This window comes from Mesoplodon mirus (assembly GCF_964341445.2).
Source record: "Mesoplodon mirus genome assembly, chromosome: 8".
Lineage (NCBI taxonomy): Eukaryota > Metazoa > Chordata > Mammalia > Artiodactyla > Ziphiidae > Mesoplodon > Mesoplodon mirus.
The window spans coordinates 87,026,995-87,041,777 of record NC_138984.1 but is presented as its reverse complement, the minus strand read 5'-3'; positions in this window follow the sequence as shown (position 1 = coordinate 87,041,777).

The window sequence follows — 14,783 nt, the reverse complement described above, 5'->3', positions numbered from 1 at the left end:
TTCTGTGTCTGTGAGTCTGTTTTGGTTTTGTATATAGATTCATCAATATTATTTTTTAGATTCCACATATAAGTGTTATAATATTTGTCTTTCTCGGTCTGACTTACTTCACTTAGTATGATAAACTCTAGGTCCATCCATGTTGCTGCAAATGGCAATATTTCGCTTTTTATGGCTGAGTAATATTCCACTGTATGTATACCACATCTTAAGCCAGTTGTTGGTTGATGGGCACTTGGGTTGTTTCCACATCTTAGCTATTGTAAATAGTGCTGCTCTGATCACTGGGGTGCATGTATCTTTTCAAATTAGAGAATTAGAGCTTTCTCTGGATATATGCCCAGGAGTGGGATTGCTGGATCATATAGTAGCTCAATTTCTAGTTTTTTAAGGAACCTCCATACTGTTTTCCACAGTGACTGCACCAATTTACATTCCCACCAGCAGTGTACGCGCGTTCCTTTTTCCCCATACTCTCTCCAGCATCTATTATTTGGAGACTTTTTGACAGCCATTCTGATCGGTGTTAGGTCATTGTGGTTTTGATTTGCATTTCTCTAATAATTAGTGATGTTGAGCATCATTTCATGTGCCTGTTGGCCATCTGTATGTCTTCTTTGGAGAAATGTCTATTTAGGTCTTCTGCTCAGTTTTTGATTGGGTTGTTTTCTTGATATTGAGTTGTTTGAGCTCTTTGGATATTAACCCCTTGTCAGTTGCACCATTTACAAGTATTTTCTCCCATTCCATAGGTTGTCTTTTTGTTGATGGTTTCCTTTGCTGTGCAAAAGCTTTTAAATTTGATTGTCCCATTTGTTTATTTTTGCTTTTATTTCTTTTGCCTTGGAAGACTGAGCTATAAAAATATCGCTATGATTTATGTCCAAGAATATTTTGCCTATGTTCTCTTCTAGGAGTTTTATGGTGTCAAGTCATATTTAGTCTTTATTCCATTGAGTTTATTTTTGTATATGGCATGAAGGAGTGTTCTAATTTCATTGATTTACATGTAACTGTTCAGCGTTCTCAACACCACCTGCTAAAGAGACTGTTTTTTCTCCATTGTATATTCTTGCCTCCTTTGTCAAGGATTAATTGACCATAGGCTGGTGGGTTTATTTCTGGGCTCTCTATTCTGTCCCATTGATCCATTTGTCTGTTTTTGTGCCAGTACCATGCTGTTTTGATTACTGTAGCTTTGTATTATTTTCTGAAGTCTTGAAGGGTTATGCCTCCAGCTTTGTTCTTTTTCCTCACGATTGCTTTGGCAATTCTGGGTCTTTTGTAATTCCATATAAATTTTAGTATGCTAGTTCTGTGAAAAGTGTCCTGGGTATTTTGATAGTATCACATTAAAGCTGTAGATTGCTTTGAGTAGTATGGCCATTTTAACAATATTCTTCCAATCCCAGATCATGGAATAACTTTCCATTTCTTTGAATCATCAATTTCCTTTACCAATGTTTTATATTTTCAGTATATAGGTCTTTCATCTCCTTGGTTAATTTTATTCCTGGGTATTATTTTTTTATGTGATTTTATTTATTTTTGGCTGCATTTTTGGGGGGGTGGGGTCTTCGTTCTGCGTGCAGGCTTTCTCTAGTTGAGGCGAGCGGGGGCTACTCTTTGTTGTGGTGCACTGGCTTCTCATTGTGGTGGTTTCTCTTGTTGTGGAGCACGAGTTCGGGGCACGCGGGCTTAGTAGTTGTGGCTTGCAGGCTCAGTAGTTGTGGCACACGGGCTTAGTTGCCCTGCAGCATGTGGGATCTTCCTGCACCAGGGCTCGAACCCATGTCCCCTGCATTGGCAGGTGGATTCTTAACCACTGCACCACCAGGGAAGTCCCTTTCGATGTGATTTAAATGGGGTTGTCTTTTAATTTCTGATATTTCATTGTTCGTATAAAGAAATACAACAGTTTTCTGTATATTAATCTTGTATCCTACTACCTTGCTGAATTCATGTATCAGTTCTAATTGTCTTGTGTGGAGTCTTTAGGGCTCTGTATATAGAATATCATGTCACCTACAAATAGTGACAGTTTTACCTCTTCCCTTCCAAATTGGATACTTTTTATTTCTTTTTCTTGTCTGATTTTCTGTGGCTAGGACTTCCAATTCTATGTTAAATAGAAGTGGTGAGAGTGGGCATCCTTGTCTTCTTGATGAATTTAGCAGGAAGGTTTTCAGCTTTTCACCATTGTGTATTACGTTGGCTGTGGGTTTGTTGTAAATGGCATTTTTTATGTTGATATATGGTCCCTCTATACCCATTTTGGTGAGAGTTTTTATCATGAATGTTTGTTGAATTTTATCAAAAGCTTTTTCTGCATCTATTGAGATGATCATGTGGTTTTCTTTAATATCTTTATTAGAGTATAATTGCTTTACAATGGTGTGTTAGTTTCTGCTTTATAACAAAGTGAATCAGTTATACATATACATATGTCCCCATATCTCTTCCCTCTTGCATCTCCCTCCCTCCCACACTCCCTATCCCACCCCTCCAGGTGGTCACAAAGCACGGAGCTGATCTCCCTGTGCTATGTAGCTGCTTCCCACTAGCTATCTATTTTACGTTTGGTAGTGTATATATGTCCATGTCACTCTCTCACTTTGTCCCAGCTTACCCTTCCCCCTCCCCGTATCCTCACGTCCATTCTCTAGTAGGTCTGCATCTTTATTCCCTTCTTGACCTTAGATTCTTCTGACCATTTTCTTTTCTTTTTTTTTTTTTAGATTCCATATATATGTGTTAGCATACAGTATTTGTTTTTCTCTTTCTGACTCACTTCACTCTGAATGACAGTCTCTAGGTCCATCCATCTCACTACATGCTGAGAGGTGGCTGTGGGCTCAGCAACTCTTTAGGCAGCCTGTCTGCTGATAGGTGAGGCTCTGTTCCCACCTAGTTAGTTGTTTGGCCTGAGGTGTCCCAGCACTGGAGCCTACAGGCTGTTGGGTGGAGCCAGCTCCTGCTGCCAATGATCCATGTGTCAGTAACCAGGAGTGTTCAAGAGGTCAAATGCTCCTCACTCTGTCTGCCACCAGTGCCCATGTCCCCTGGGTAAGCCACATCTGCCCACCCCCACTGCCTCCACAGGAGAGTCCCCAAGACCAGCAGATAGGTCTGGCCCAGGCTTCTAACAAATTACTGCTTTTCCCTGGCTCCCAATGAACATGAGTTTTTGTGTGTGCACTTTTAAAGTGAACTCTATTTCCCCGAGTCCTGTGGGGCTCCTGCAATAAAGCCCCACTGGCCTTCAAAGCCAAATACTCTGGGGGTGTGTCTTCCTGGTGCTGGACTCCTGGTCTGGGGAGCCTGACATGGGGCTCAGAACTCTCACTCCTGTGGGAGAATATCTGCAATATAATTATTCTCCAGTTTGTGGGTCCCCTGCCTGGGGGGTATGGGATTTGATTATATCACAAGTTCACCCCTCCTACCCACCTCATTGTGGTTCCTTCTTTATGTCTTTAGTTGTAGAAAATCTTTTATGGTAGGTTCCAGGTTTTTTCATCAATGGTTGTTCTGAAGATAGTTATGACATTGGTGTACTCCTGGGAGGAGTTGAGCTCAGGGTCTTTCTACTCTACCATCTTGGCTGCTCTTCCCCTGGTTTGTATTATGCTTGAGTTCTCCTCTTTTTGGTTTTGTGAATGAATTGTATATTTTTGATTTGTTGTTACCGTGGTTTTCAAGTATGTTAACCCCTCACTATATCTACTTCTTTAGACTGCTAGTCATGTACGCTCAAACACATTCTAAAAAAAATCTACATTTTCTTACTCACTTCCCCTCCCACACAGTGTAGGATTTTGATGTCCTCTTTTATTTTTTTTACATATATGTGTACCTATATGTATAGTTTATATATGTATAATAACATATATTATTTTTTTCCCATTTATATTATTACAGAGTATTGAGCAGAGTTCCCTGTGCTATATAGTAGGTCCTTGTTGGTTATCTATTTTAAATATAGTAGTGTGTACATGTCAATCCCAAACTTCCAGTCTATCCCCCGACCCTTCCCCTTGGTAACCATAAGTTTGTTCTCTAAGTCTGTGAGTCTGTTTCTGTTTTGTAAATAAGTTCATTTGTATCATTTTTTTTAGATTCCATGTATAACAATATCATATGATATTTTTCTTTCTTTGTCTGACTGACTTCATTTAGTATGATAATCTCCAGGTCCATCCTTGTTGCTTCAAATGGTGTTATTTCATTCTTTTTAATGACTGAGTAATGTTTCATTGTAAAAATGTACCACATTTTCTTTATCCATTCATCTGTTGATGGACATTATGTTGCTTCCATGTCTTGGCTATTGTAAACAGCACTGCAATGAACACTGGGGTGCATGTATCCCTTTGAACCATGGTTTTCTCCAGATATATGCCCAGGAGTGAGATTTCTGCATCATATAGTGGCTCTATTTTTAGTTTTTTAAGGAACCTCAATACTGTTCTCCATAGTGGCTGTACCAATTTACATTCCCACCAACAGTGCAAAAGGGTTCCCTTTTCTCCACACCACCTCCAGCATCTATTGTTTGTAGATTTTTGGATTATGGCCATTCTGACTGGTGTGAGGTAATATCTCATTGTAGTTTTGATTTGCATTTCTCTAATGCTTAGCGATGTTGAACATCTTTTCATGTGCCTCTTGGACATCTGTATGTCTTCTTTGGAGAAATGTCTATTTAGGTCTTCTGCCCATTTTTTGATTGGGTTTTTTGATTTTTGATATTGAGCTGCATGAGCTGTTTGTATATTTTGGAAATTAAGCCCTTGTCATTTGCATTGTTTGCAAATATTTTCTCCCATTCTGTGGGTTGTCTTTTCATTTTGTTTATGGTTTCCTTTGCTGTGTGAAAGCTTTTGACTTTAATTAGGTCCCATTTGTTTATTTTTGGTTTTATTTTCATTACTGTAGGAGACGGATCAAAAAAATATTGCTGTGATTTATGTCAAAGAGTGTCCTGCTTATGTTTTCCTCTAAGAATTTTATAGTATCCAGTCCTACACTTAGATCTTTAATCCATTTTGAGTTTATTTTTGTGTATGGTGTTAAAGAATGTTTTAATTTCATTTTTTTACATGAAGCTGTCCAGTTTTCCCAGCACCATTTATTGAAGAGATCGTCTCTTCTCCATTGTATAGTCTTGCCTCCTTTGTTGTAGATTAATTGACCATAGGTGTGTGGGTTTATTTCTGGGCTTTCTATCCTGTTGCATTGATCTATATGTCTGTTTTTGTGCCAGTACCATGCTGTTTTGAAGACTGTAACTTTGTAGTATTGTCTTCAGGGAGCCTGATTCCTCCAGCTCCATTTTTCTTTTTCAAGAATGTTTTCGCTATTTGTGGTCTTTTGTGTCTCTATACAAATTTTAAGATTTTTTTGTCCTAGTTCTGTGAAAAATGCATTGGTAATTTGATAGGGTTTGCATGAAATCTGTAGATGGCCTTGGGTAGTATAGTCATTTTGACAGTATTGATCCATGTAATCTAAGAACATGGTATATCTTTCCATGCGTTTGTGTCATCTTCTATTTCTTTCATCAGCATCTTACAGTTTTTGGAGTACAGGTCTTTTGCCTCCTTAGGTAGGTTTATTCCTAGGTATTCTTTTTTAAAAAATATTTATTTATTCATTCATTCATTTATTTATTTAGATGTGCTGGGTCTTTGTTGTGGCACACGGGATCTTCACTGCTGCATGTGGGATCTTTTAGTTGCAGCATGTGGAATCTTTAGTTGTGGCATGCGAACTCTTAGTTACAGCATGTGGGATCTATTTCCCTGACCAGGGATCAAACGTGTGCCCCCTGCATTGGGAGTGTGGAGTCTTAGCCACTGGACCACCAGGGAAGTGTCCCCTCAGTATTCTTTTTGATGCTATGGTAAATGGGATTGTGTCTGTAATGTCTCTTTCTGATCTTTTGCTGTTTGTGTATAGAAATGCAACAGATTTCTGTGTATGAATTTTGTATCCTGCAACTTTTCCAAATTCATTGATGAGTTCTATTAGTTTTCTGGTAGCATATTTAGGATCTTCTACGTATAGTATCATGTCATCTGCAAACAGTAACACTTTTACTTCTTTTCTAATTTGGATTCCTTTCGTTTTTCTTCTCTGAATGCCATAGCTAGGACTTCCAAAACTATGTTGAATAAAAGTGGCAAGGGTGGGGCTTCCCTGGTGGAGCAGTGGTTAAGAATCCATCTGCTGATGCAGCGGACACAGGTTCAAGCCCTGGTCTGGGAAGATCCCACATGCCGTGGGGCAACTAAGCCCATGCACCACAACTACTGAGCCTGAGCTGTAGAATCCGTGAGTCACAACTACTGAGCCCATGTGCCACAACTCCTGAACCCCGTGTGCCTAGAGACCGTGCTCCCCAATGAGAGAAGCCACTGCAATGACAAGTCTGTGCACTGAAACAAAGAGTAGTCGCTGCCCACTGCAACTAGAGAAAGCCTGTGTGCAGCAACAAAGACCCAATGCAGCCAAAAGTAAAAAATAATAATAATAATACATAAAAGTGGTGAGGAGGGACAGCCTTGTCTTGTTCCTGATCTTAGAGGGACTGCTTTCAGGTTTTCATCATTGAGTATGATGTTAGCTCTGGGTTTGTCATATATGGCCTTTATTATGTTAAGGTATGTTCCCTGTATGCCTACTTTCTGGAGAGTTTTTATCCTAAATTGATGTTGAATTCTGTCAAACGCTTTTTCTGCATCTATTGAGATGGATCATGTAGTTTTTATTCTCCAATTTGTTGATGTGGTGTATCACACGGGTTGATTTGTGGATATTGAAAAATCCTTCCATCCCTGTGGTAAATTCCACTTGATCTCGGTGTATGATCCTTTTAATGTGTTGTTGGATTTGGTTTGCTAGTATTTTGTTGAGGATTTTTGCACCTATGTTCATCAGTGATGTTGGCCTATAATTTTCTTTTTGTGTGATATCTTTGTCTGGTTTTGGTATCAGGTTGATGGTGGCCTCATAGAATGAGTTTGGGAATGTTCCTTCCTCTGCAATTTTTTGGAATAGTTTCAGAAGGATAGGTGTAACTTTTCTCTAAATGTTAGATAGAATTAGCCTCTGAAGCCATCTGGTCCTGGACTTTTGTTTGTTCGGAGTTTTAAAATAACTGATTCAATTTCAGTATTGATAACTGGTCTGTTCATATTTTCTATTTCTTCCTGGTTTAGTCTTGGGAGATTGTACCTTTCTGAGAATTTGTCCACTTCCTCTCGTTGTCCATTTTATTGGCATAGAATTGCTCATAGCAGTTTCTTATGATCCTTTGTATATTTTTGGTGTCTGTTGTAACTTCTTTTGCATTTCTGATTTTATTGGTTTGGGCCCTCTCCCTTTTTTTCTTGATGAGTCTAGCTAAAAGTTTATCAATTTTGTTTATCTTTTCAAAGAACCAGCTTTCAGTGTTATTGATCTTTTCTATTGTTTTCTTTGTTTCTATTTCATTTATTTCTGCTCTGATCTTTATGATTTCTTTCCTTCTACTAATTTTGGGTATTGTTTGTTCTTTTCTAGTTGCTTTAGGTATAAAGTTAGGTGTTTTTTTTTAAGATTAGGTTGTTTATTTCAGAGTTTTCTTGTTTGCTTAGGTAAGCTTGTATTGCTAAAAACTTCCCTTTCAGAACTGCTATTCCTTATTTCAGTGATTCTGAGATAAAAGAATGGGCTAGATGGCAGCGGCTGGCATCAGTGGACACTCTAAAGAAAAAAAGTATTTTTATTCAGACATAAATAAAACTTATATTTCAAAAAAAACTGCTTTTCTTGAGACCATAGGTTGTGTATCATTGTGTTTTTATTTTCATTTGTCTCTAGGTATTTTTCGATTTCCTCTTTGATTTCTTCAGTGATCCATTGGTTGTTTAGTAACATATTGTTTAACCTCCACATGTTTGTGTTTTTTGCAGTTTTTCCCTTGTAGTTTATTTCTTGTCCCATAGCATTGTTGTTGGACAAGTTGCTTGATATGATTTCAGTTTTCTTAAATTTACTGAGGCCTGTTTTGTGGCCTAGCATGTGGTCTATCCTGGAGAATGTTCCATGTGCACTTGAAAAGAATGTGTATTCTGTTTCTTTCAGATGGAATGCTCTTTAAATATCAGTGGTCCATTTGGTCCAATGTGTTATTTAAGACCTGTGTTTCCTATTTGATTTTCTCTCTGGATGATCTGTCCATTGATAAAAGTGTGGTGTTAAAGTCCCTCCTGTTTATTGTGTTATTGTTGATTTCTCCTTTTACATCTGTTAATATTGCCTTATATATTGAGGTGCTCCTATGTTGGGTGCATATATATTTACAATTGTTATATCTTCTTCTTGGTTTAATCCCTTGAGCATTATGTAGTGTCCTTCATTGTCTCTTATAACAGTCTTTTTTCTTCTGTGGGGCAGTGGGGAACAGTCTTTATTTTAAAATCTATTTTGTCTGATATAAGTATTGCTACTCCAGCTTTCTTTGATTTTCATTTGTGTGGAATACCTTTTTCCATTCAATCACTTATTCTGTTTTTGGCTGTGCCATGCTGCTTGCAGGATCTTAGTTCCCTGACCAGAGATTGAACCTGTGCCCCAGCAGTGAAAGTGCTGAGTCCTAACCACTGGACTGCCAGGGAATTCCATCCTCCCCTCGCTTTCAGTCTGCATGTGTCTCTAGATCTGAAGTGCATCTCTTGTAGGCAGGATATATTTGGGTCTTGTTTTGGTATCCATTCAGCCAACCTATGACTTTTGGTTGGAGCACTTAGTCCCTTTAAATTTAAGGTGATTACTGATATGTATGTTCTTGTTGCCATGTTGTTAAGTGCTTTAGCTTTGTTTTCGTGGGTCCGTTCCCCCCGTCTTATTTCGTTCTCCTCTTGTGTGATGTGATGACTGTCATTAGTGTTATGTTTGGATTCCTTTTCCTTTTTTGTGTATGTCTATTACAGATTTTAGGTTTGTGGTCACCATGAGCTTTTTGTATAGCAGTCTATATATAAACATGATATTTTAAAGTTGCTGATATCTTAATTTCAAATGCACTTCATATTTATTTCTTAACATTTTTATTGGAGTATAATTGCTTTACAATGGTGTGTTAGTTTCTGCTTTATAACAAAGTGAGTCAGTTATTCATATACATATATCCCCATATCTCTTCCCTCCTGTGTCTCCCTCCCTTCCATCCTCCCTATCCCACCCTTCTAGCTAGTCACAAAGCACCAAGCTGATCTCCCTGTGCTATGCGACTGCTTCCCTCTAGCTACCTATTTTACATTTGGTAGTGTATATATGTCCATATATACACTACCAGTCTCTCACTTTGTCCCAACTTACCCTTCCCCCTCCCCATGTCCTGAAGTCCATTCTCTAGTAGGTTTGCCTCTTTATTTCCATCTTGCACCTAGGTTCTTCATGGCTTTTTTTTTTTTTAAGATTCCATATATACGTGTTAACACACAGCAATTTTTTTCTCTTTCTGACATACTTCAATCTGTATGACAGACTCTAGGTCCATCCACCTCACTACAAATAACTCAATTTCATTTCTTTTTATGGCTGAGTAATATTCCATTGTATATATGTGCCACATCTTCTTTATTCATTCATCTGTCTGTGGACACTTAGGTTGCTTCCATGTCCTGGCTATTGTAAATAGAGCTGTAATGAACATTGTGGTACATGACTCTTTTTGAATTATGGTTTTCTCAGGGTATATGCCCAGTAGTGGGATTGCTGGGTCATATGGTAGTTCTATTTTTAGTTTTTATAAGAACCTCCATACTGTTCTCCATAGTGGCTGTATCAGTTTACATTCCCACCAACAGGGCAAGAGGGATCCCTTTTCTCCACACCCTCTCCAGCATTTATTATTTGTAGATTTTTTGATGGCCATTCTGACTGGTGTGAGATGATACCTCATTGTAGTTTTGATGTGCATTCCTCTAATGATTAATGATGTTGAGCATACTTTCATATGTTTGTTGGCAATCTGTGTATCTTCTTTGGAGAAATATCTATTTAGGTCTTCTGCCCATTTTTGGATTGGGTTTTTTGTTTTTTTGATATTGAGTTGCATGAACTGATTCTAAATTTTGGAGATTAATCCTTTGTCCGTTGCTTCATTTGCAAATATTTTCTCCCATTCTGAGAGTTGTCTTTTCGTCTTGTTCATGGTTTTCTGTTCTGTGCAAAAGCTTTTAAGTTTCATTAGGTCCCATGTGTTTATTTTTGTTTTATTTCCATTTCTCTAGGAGCTGGGTCAAAAAGGATCCTGCTGTGATTTATGTCACAGACTGTTCTGCCTATGTTTTCCTCTAAGAGTTTGATAGTGTCTGGCCTTACATTTAGGTCTTTTATCCATTTTGAGTTTATTTTTGTGTTTGGTGTTAGGGAGTGTTCTAATTTCATTCTTTTACATGTTGCTGTCCAGTTTTCCCAGCACCAGTTATTGAAGTGGCTGTCTTTTCTCCACTGTATATTCTTTCCTCCTTTATCAAAGATAAGGTGACCATATGTGCCTGGGTTTATCTCTGGGCTTTCTGTCCTGTTCCATTGATCTGTATTTCTGTTTTTGTGCCAGTACCATACTGTCTTGAATACTGTAGCTTGGTAGTATAGTCTGAAGTCTGGGATCCTGATTCCTCCAGCTCCGTTTTTCTTTCTCAAGATTGCTTTGGCTATTCGAGGTCTTTTGTGTTTCCATACAAATTGTGAAATTTTTTGTTCTAGTTCTGTGAAAAATGCCAGTGGTAGTTTGATAGGGATTGCATTGAATCTGTAGATTGCTTTGGGTAGTAGAGTCATTTTCACAATGTGGATTCTTCCAATCCAAGAACATGGTATATCTCTCCATCTGTTTGTATCATCTTTAATTTCTTTCATCAGTGTCATAATTTTCTGCATACAGGTCTTTTGTCTCCTTAGGTAGGTTTATTCCTAGATATTTTATTCTTTTTGTTGCAATGCTAAATAGGAGTGTTTTCTTAATTTCACTTTCATATTTTTCATCATTAGTGTATAGGAATGCAAGAGATTTCTGTGCATTAATTTTGTATCCTGCTACTTTACCAAGTTCATTGATTAGCTCTAGTAGTTTTCTGGTAGCATCTTTAGGATTCTCTATGTATAGTATCATGTCATCTGCAAACAGTGACAGCTTTACTTCTTCTTTTCCAATTTGGATTCCTTTTATTTCTTTTTTCTCCTCTGATTGCTGTGGCTAAAACTTCCAAAACTATGTTGAATAAGAGTGGTGAGAGTGGGCAACCTTGTCTTCTTCCTGATCTTAGTGGAAATGCTTTCAGTTTTTCAGCATTGAGGATGATGCTGGTTGTGGGTTTTTCATATATGGTCTTTATTATGTTGAGGAAACTTCCTTCTATGCCTACATTCTGGAGGGTTTTTATCACAAATGAGTGGTGAATTTTGTCGAAAGCTTTCTCTGCATGTATTGAGATGATCATAATGGTTTTTCTCCTTCAGTTTGTTAATATGGTGTATCACCATATTAATTGATTGATTTGCATATATTGAAGAATCCTTGCATTCCTGGGATAAACCCCACTTCATCATGGTGTAAGATCCTTTTAATGTGCTGTTGGATTCTGTTTGCTAGTATTTTGTTGAGGATTTTTGCATCTATGTTCTTCAGTGATATTGGCCTGTAGTTTTCTTTATTGTTGTATCTTTGTCTGCTTTTGATATCAGGGTGATGGTGACCTCATAGAATGAGTTTGGGAGTGTTCCTCCCTCTGCTATATGCTGGAAGAGTATGAGAAGGATAGGTGTTAGTTCTTCTCTAAATGTTTGATAGAATTCTCCTGTGAAGCCATCTGGTCCTAGGCTTTTGTTTGTTGGAAGATTTTTAATCACAGTTTCAATTTCAGTGCTTGAGATTGGTCAGTTCATATTTTCTATTTCTTCCTGGTTCAGTCTCGGAATGTTGTGCATTTCTAAGAATTTGTCCATTTCTTCCAGGTTGTCCGTTTCATTGGCATATGGTTGCTTGTTGTAATCTCTCATGATCCTTTGTATTTCTGCAGTGTCAGTTGTTACTTCTTTTTTATTTCTAATTCTACTGATTTGAGCCTTCTCCCTTTTTTTCTTGATGAATCTGGCTAATGATTTACCAATTTTGCTTATCTTCTCAAATAACCAGCTTTTAGTTTTATTGATCTTTGCTATCGTTTCCTTCATTTCTTTTTCATTTATTCCTGATCTGATCTTTATAATTTGTTTCCTTCTGCTAACTGTGGGAATTTTTTGTTCTTCTTTCTCTAATTGCTTTAGGTGTGAGGTTAGGTTGTTTATTTGAGATGTTTCTTTCTTGAGGTAGGCTTGTATAGCTATAAACTTCCCTCTTAGAACTGCTTTTGCTGCATCCCGTAGGTTTTGGGTCGTTGTGTTTTCATTGTCATTGTTTGTAGGTATTTTTTGATTTCCGCTTTGATTTCTTCAGTGATCTCTTGGTTATTAAGTAGTGTGTTGTTTATCCTGCATGTGTTTGTATTTCTTACAGATTTTTTCTTGTAATTGATATCTAGGCTCATAGCGTTGTGGTCAGAAAAGATACTTGATATGATTTCAATTTTCTTAAATTTACCAAGGCTTGATTTGTGACCCAAGATATGATCTATCCTGGAGAATGTTCCATGAGCACTTGAGAAAAATGTGTATTCTGTTGTTTTTGGATGGAATGTCCTATAAATATCAATTAACTGCATCTTGTTTAATGTATCATTTAAAGCTTGTGTTTCCTTATTTATTTTCATTTTGGATGATCTGTACATGGGTGAAAGTGGGGTGTTAAAGTCCCCTGCTATGATGATGTTACTGTAAATTTCCCCTATTATGGCTGTTAGTATTTGCCTTATGTATTGAGGTGCTCCTATGTTGGGTGCATAAATATTTACAGTTCTTATATCTTCTTGGATTGGTCCCTTGATTATTATGTAGTGTCCCTCTTTGTCTTTTGTAATAGTGTTAGTTTTAAAGTCTATTTTGTCTGATATGAGAATTGCTATTCCAGCTCTCTTTTGATTTCCATTTGCATGGAATATCATTTTCTATGCCCTCACTTTCAGTCTGTATGTGTCCCTAGGTCTGAAGTGGATCTCTTGTAGACAGCATATATATGGGTCTTCTTTTTGCATCCATTCAGCCAGTCTATGTCTTTTGGTTGGAGTATTTAATCCATTTACATTTAAGGTAATTATCAATATGTATGTTCCCATTACCATTTTCTTAATTGTTTTGGGTTTGTTATTGTAGGTCTTTTCCTTCTCTTGTGTTTCCTGCCTAGAGAAGTTCCTTTAGCATTTGTTGTAAAGCTGGTTTGGTGGTGCTGAATTCTCTTAGCTTTTGCTTGTCTGTAAAGCTTTTAATTTCTTCATCAAATCTGAATAAGATCCTTGCTGGCTAGAGTAATCCTGGTTGTAGGTTTTTCTCTTTCATCACCTTCAATATGTCCTGCCACTCCCTTCTGGCTTGCAGAGTTTCTGCTGAAAGATCAGCTGTTAACCTTATGGGGATTCCCTTATGTGTTACTTGTTGTTTTTCCTTTGCTGCTTTTAATATTTGTTCTTTGTATTTAATTTTTGATAGTTTGATTAATATGTGTCTTGGTGTGTTTCTCCTTGGATTTATCCTGTATGGGACTCTCTGTGCTTCCTGGACTTGATTGACTATTTCCTTTTCCATATTAGGGAAGTGTTCAACTATAATCTCTTCAAATATTTTCTCAGTCCCTTTCTTTTTCTCTTCTTCCTCTGGGACCCCTATAATTCGAATGTTGGTGCATTTAATGTCATCCCAGAGGTCTCTGAGATTGTCCTTAGTTCTTTTCATTCTTTTTTCTTTATTCTGCTCTGCAGTAGTTATTTCCACTATTTTATCTTCCAGGTCACTTATCCATTCTTCTGCCTCAGTTATTATGCCATTGATCCCTTCTAGAGAATTTTTAAATTTCATTTATTGTGTTGTTCATGTCTGTTTGTTTGCTTTTTAGTTCTTCTAGGTCCTTGTTAAATGTTTCTTGTGTTTTCTCCATTCTATTTCCAAGATTTTCGACCATCTTTACTATCATTATTCTGAATTCTTTTTCAGGTAGACTGCCTATTTCCTCTTCATTTCTTAGGTCTGGTGGGTTTTTGCCTTGCTCCTTCATCTGCTGTGTGTTTCTCTGTCTTCTCATTTTGCTTAACTTACTGTGTTTGGGGTCTCCTTTTCACAGGTTGCTTGTTCGTAGTTCCCATTGTTTCCGTTTTCTGCCCCCCGTGGCTAAGGTTGGTTCAGTGGGTTGTGTAGGCTTCCTGGTGGAGGGGACTGGTGCCTGTGTTCTGGTGGATGAGGCTGGATCTTGTCTTTCTGGTGGGCAGGACCATGTCCAGTGGTGTGTTTTGGGGTGTCTGTGACCTTATTATGATTTTAGGCAGCCTCTCTGTTAATGGGTGGGGTTGTGTTCCTGTCTTTCTAGTTGTTTGGCATAGGGTGGCCAGCATTGTAGCTTGCTGGTCGTTGAGTGGAGCTGGGTCTTGACCTTGAGATGGAGATCTCTGGGCGATTTTCACTGTTTGATATTACGTGGAGCTGGGAGGTCTCTTGTGGACCAGTGTCCTTGAACTTGGCTCTCTCACCTCGGTGGCACAGCCCTGACGCCTGGCTGAAGCACCAAGAGCCTGTCCCCCGCATGGCTCAGAATAAAAGGGAGAAAAAAAAAGAAAGAAAGAAAGTAGAAGATTAAATAAAATAAA